Here is a 6,062-nt window from a genome sequence, read left to right as displayed (position 1 = left end):
TGTTATTTTGATTATTTTATGCCTATCGGAACATTGTGTTTATCTGATGTGTATCGACATGATGGGGGTCAAACCTATTGAATTTCCTAGAAATTGTGTTCTGGTATATCATTCAGAAACTTTGAGTTATTTTACAATTGGTACTATGTATCTGTAATATTAGTAGTTTATGTGTCTCCTCCGCGATTTCTGAAGATAAAGTCTAATTTTGAGTATATGTTTTATATGGAAAACATGTCTGTATGATCGGAGAAACATGTATAGAATGCCATAAAAGAGGGGCGAAATCAGATGTTGATGATCACCGTACGACCTTTAACAATGAACAAAACCAAAACTGTATCATAAACGCTATTAAAGGTACCGACCTAACAAAACGGACACCGGGTGCGGGAATTTCTCGCTGCATTGAAAACCTATTGGTGACCTTTTGCTGTTGTCTGTTCTATGGTCGGATTGTTGTCTCTTTGACACATTCCATTCTCAATTTTAACAAATCAATTGAGAAAACAAACAGGCTGATGTTTGTACAAAATAACAAATGAACAACAGATAATATACATTAACAAACGACAACCCGATTTTATTGTGGTGCCTTGCATTAAAATCCAATGAGAAAATATTTTATTCACATCATGTATGTTGACAAAACCTAATACTTCCCTTTTTATTTATCATTAAAATGAATAATTTCAAATCGTTCCGCACCGTAATAGCTCAAGTGATATCGGATATAATCACTCATAATCATCATTGTTTCATGGTTCTAAATATAAAACTTTTTCCTGGTGTACTTGTGTTTTAGGGTTGTGTTATTTGAATGAAATTCCGATCGGAAATCACAAGATAATAGGCAAATATAGACAAAACGAACACATTTGCTCTCTCTTGTATTTTTCCTTTTATCTTGTTTTCTACTCCTCTCTTTGATCTACCCTCTCATTATGTTTTATTCGTGTGTTTTATATTGTGTATTGAAAATTGGTTTTGTTCAAAACAGTTACTTGTTCTCTCTTTAAATAAAGATAGTATTATTATTAGTGTTATTACTATTAACCGTCACTGTGTCTTTATTTCTTTATCTCTCTTCTTCGCTCACTTACTAGGTGACTCTCATTTCCGCACTCACGACCTCTTCTTCATCGCTCACTTCGTCTGTCACTACCTGTCTGTTTCTGTCTCTCCTTTCTAACTAACTCTCCCTCATTTTTTCTCGTCTCTCTCACTTGATCTTCCTCGCTCTCTCTTCGCTCGCTGACTCTCTCTTGTTTGCTTGACCTCTCCCTCTTCCTCTTTTACTGCCGCTCTCATTTCCTCCCTTCTAGGTCAATCTCGCTCCCGCTCCCACTTCTTGCTCACTCCCACTTCCTTGCTCTCACTCACGTCCTTGCTCACTATCTCTTCCTCGTTCGCTCAATCACTCTTTCTTCCTCGTTCGCTCACTCACTCTCGCTCTCTTTCGCTCACTTTCTTGTTCACTCTGTCTGTCTTGCTCGCTCGCTCTCTCTTTCTCGCTCGCTCGCTCAATCTCTCTTTCTTGCTCTCCGTCGCTTTTGCTCGCTAGCTCGACCGCCCACTCACTCTGTTCGCAAAAGGCAAAAAAAAAAGAAAGAAGTGAAAGGATGGAAGTGCATGACAATGGGAGAGAAAAAGAAACAGAATGAGAGAACCAGTAAAAAAAACAGAAATAAAAAATACAAAGAATTTTACAAAAAAGAAAACCAAAGGGAAATTGATATTAGAGAGAGTGAGCATAACCTTTCCAAAATAAAATCTTGTACGCTTTTTATAGCCATCAAGAATGTCCACTATTGGTTTAGTTCATGGTTTAGGCGGTATTGGGTTCAAATCCTTCAGGACTATGCATTAACATAGTACATGGGGAATGACACCACTGCCTACCTAATCATAGAATGGTCTAGTGCACGACCTTCAGTAACCTTCATTAGGTCAGGGCACGAATATTCAGAAATGTAAATAAAACATATTATCTAAAAAGAAATATTGTATTTGAAAAATACATTTCTTGCATGCATTAAATTTTTTAGACAAGAGATTAATTTTTATAATTATTTCACTTTAATTTTATGTTGATTATTTGTTTTTTCTTCAGAATTGTCTGGTTTTAAGCGGGTAACATGCGACGTTGAGCAAGAGTGTTATGTTTATCTCTAATGAATAATAAAATATGTATAAAGTCATTATATTTATAATCAATATATTCATCACGAATGGGACATTCAATTCTTTAAAAGGAAGAGAAACATAATAGGTTATAACTTAATATTATAACTACTGACGAAGTTCCGGAATTTAAAAGGATTTAAGATATGTTGTAGCGTAGTTTAAACTGTGTGTTTTTAGCATTCAACTTTCATCCTCTTATATTTTTGAAGGTACATAAGTTTTAACCTCAAATATTAGAATTCACACTATACTAGTTAACGAAAACTTCAAACAGGTCGATTTTATTATGATCTAACATTAAATGACACATGAGCTTCTTTCTCATTGAACACATATATATAAATGATATAATTATAAAAGGGGATGCGTTGTATAAGACCCCCCTCCCCAAAAAAAAAAAAAATTAAATAAAAATAAAATAAAAAATAAACAAAATAGTACACAATTAAGAAATATTTTATTATTTTATTAAGTAACGTATTTTTATTCCAATCAACAGTTGTGGGGTTAAATTATGTACACAGTCTTATTTTTACATATTTTTGTCTAATACACATTTATTTTATGTTTGGTCCTTAAAATACGACAATGACGGTATAGATAAATAGTTCACCTTTATGTTGAATATTTTGATGTGTTAAAAGTTATGTCACTGTTTTTATTTTGTTGACATGTAGTTTCAAATATTCATACTACATGCACTAATCCCACGTTTACGTACATGTATTTTTTATTGTTTAAGAGATTTCTTTTATGTTAGAGGCTTAAAATACTTCAGTTCACTTCTTATCTCCATAAATAAATTACGCTTCATTTATACATGTAGGAATTTAAAAAATATTTGTCTTTCTTTGTCCTGAAAGACAAATGGAAAAATAAATATTATATTCATAAAATTAATGTACATTTACAGGAAAAGGGAGAGAAGCCAACAATGTATCTTGTTCTTGATATTTAAGTTCTTAATGTTAAGAATTCTGCAGTTATTCGTAAGCTTTTTTGAGTTATCAGCTGGTTATTGTCCGAAAACTGGCAAATTCCCTCTTATTTATGAATTAAATCCCATAACTCCGACATGTACAATCTGATTTTTTTTAAATCTAAAAGGAGCTTACATTATTAAATATAATAAACAATTCACAAAAGTTTCATAAAAATTGGTTAGATTCTTTTTGAGTTATTGTCCGACATGTTGACGACCGACGAACGGACAACGGTATCATACGTTCCGTAAACGCAAGTGAAAGGAATGAAGTAATTTTCCAATCAAAATTTTTCAAAACATGAGAAGCACTTGTTATTAGTGGCATTTTAATATACAAATACTTTATTTTTAATATGTTTTGTTAGGAAGAACCATTGAAACAATAGCACAAAGAAATAAAGTCGCCCAGGAAAAAACATATCTGATTGTCCCATTGGTTCCCCATGCATCTAAGTTACTTGGTCCATGTATACAGAGCACACCGTTGAATTCTCTGAGTTGCAAGAAAGCTATTCCTTTCAAAACGTTAGATAAAACCCCTCTCTGCTGATTAATGATTCATTTATCTCTATAGCAACATCCTCCTCCTAATGACTGCTCTACTAGGAGACATCCTCTGACGTGAAAATGGATAGGCAATTCTACAATATAATTTAAATATTGAATGAAGATTGTCAATATATACGAATAAAAAATATGTGTCCTGAATTTTCGTAATGGTTCGAGGGACATAAAGCAAAAGTACGGTTAGGCAACTTTGGTTCATAAAAAAGAATTCAGCAGACTTAGTATAATTGTAAATTGAAAGTATGTACAAGTAATGATTAAAACTAAAAAATAGAAATGCAAGACATGGCCGTCTATAAAGACAAATCAATGTTCAAGCATACAGAAAGCTAGTGTATATTCCAAACCAACTTAGTTTAGTAATATACAATATACAACGAGCAGCAATTTGAAACATAAACAAGAAAATACACTAAAAAATATTTTAAAGATATGAAAAATAAAGTTTCGTTCTTGAAATTTTTGGGTTCACTGATTGGAACAGACTGATAATGTATGGATTGAGATACAAGGAGGCTTATAAGTTTAAAAGTATTGTAGTTATTCACTTCTACGCACTCGTTTATTTTCCAAGTTTGCATTGTGACTATTTTCAATACAGTATCATCATCTACCCATAAGTCATATAATCACAAGAGAATTTTGTTCTGCAATTTATTAAGATTCTTAACTAATTACCTATTTTATCGATCAATGGAGGGTCTATTGAGACCCTCAGTGTTCCTACGAGTCTTCCACATCTATTGACTTGTCCCGGACCAGGAGCGTCCATGCACGTATTCAATGTTACATCTGAGCAGTTTGTGCATTTTCACATTCTGGTGTTCTGTAAGTCGATTCAAATGTAGACAGGAAGAATTTTACTGTAGATGGGATAGAAGAACTGTTCAGTACGGCGTCTGTACAATGAAAACACTCCATTCCTGAAAAAAATTCAGTGGATTTTGTTTTTAAAAAAAGCAAACAATCAGGCATGGGGCGAATTACATTGCAAAGTTATGCATTATATTACAATTACTTTGAAAAAAACTAGCATTAAATTACAATTACAATTACATGCATTTATCAAAGTAATGCATTATATTACACTTACGTTTGCAAAGTAATGCATTGAATTACACATTACATTTTGTAAATTTTTTTATCAAGTGAAAAGAAAAATCAAACATTTTGAATAACAATATGAAGTCACAAAAGATTCTAGCATATGTATTGAATTAAGTAGACATGTAAAAAGGTCTATTCAATACGAATATTACATTTTTACATTATAAGAACTTCGAAAGATTTTATCCTTCATGCACATTCTATCAGACCTGAACACTTTCAAATGATTTTATTAAAATATTTCTGACTACCCTAATGTTTCACAAAACCTATCAAATTTAATTGCTCTTCTATCTTTAGCTTTAATTTTTAAGGTATAATTCATCTCTGTGTTTTTCTCTAAAAAGAAATTTTAGTGAAAAAGTTTAATACTTATTTTAACTTAATGTTAACTTTACTACATGTATTATAAATATATATATATATTTTATTTCAATCTAAATACTTACTGAGAATTTCTTTCCTAATTATATAATAAAAACGTAGAGCTTAATCTATGCAGACTAAGTGTCAAAGTGGTGAAAAGATTAATTATAAAACAAACTAATTAGTGTTTTATGAAATTGTTCAATTATCTTTTGTTTAAGGTGGTTCAGGGGTATACCGCCATCTTGAATTGTACAATCACAGTAAAACATCGGTCTAGTTCTTTGCCCAAATCTGCAAATTTTAAGACAGATTTGCAATTTATTGTTTACACTGTTTATTTATATAAAGAAAACTTAGTTATCCATTGCATTATCGAAAATGTTTTAACACATACCAAATACTTTTACTTTTATAATTAATTTTTCAAATAAGCCATAACTCTTTTAGTACAAAATTTATACTGGACATATAGGGAAATTTTCATTTTTTACTTGTAGCAAGAAAACAACTACGGTGACACCATTTTTTCTTTTTATTTTCTTAAAATATATTATAAAACCAACATTCTGTCTTATAGATTTCTTTTTATGCACAAAAATGTGTTTTTTCATGAACAATCTAAGCAAATTTTGGCAATTTTGAACGACTCGTACCTTGAAAAATAGCGCGATGACCCATACTTTTTATAATTTAAAAAAAAAAAAAGCATAGTAAAATCTTCATTTTGGCAAAGTATAAGAAAATTCTGTCATTTGTTTTCTATACCCCCTGAACTACCTTAATCAGGACAAGGTATTCATTGATCTTTTAACAACAATGGAACACTTTTACTGTCAAGTGTTGCTTT

General features: G+C 31.3%; 1 long non-coding RNA gene across 1 annotated transcript in view; it reads right to left on the bottom strand.

Annotated features, from left to right (window-relative positions):
• Positions 1-3,201: 3,201 nt before the first annotated feature.
• Positions 3,202-6,062, bottom strand: part of LOC139485976 (uncharacterized) — a 67,551-nt gene continuing 64,690 nt past the window's right edge. Inside the window, exon 3 of the long non-coding RNA XR_011655440.1 lies at positions 3,202-3,813. This is a non-coding gene — a long non-coding RNA (uncharacterized lncRNA). The remainder of the gene's footprint in view (positions 3,814-6,062) is intronic.

Source organism: Mytilus edulis, chromosome 8, assembly GCF_963676685.1.
Source record: "Mytilus edulis chromosome 8, xbMytEdul2.2, whole genome shotgun sequence".
Classification (NCBI taxonomy): Eukaryota; Metazoa; Mollusca; class Bivalvia; order Mytilida; family Mytilidae; genus Mytilus; species Mytilus edulis.
Note: the sequence above shows the minus strand (reverse complement) of the source record. Positions and strands in the feature narration are given on the sequence as shown.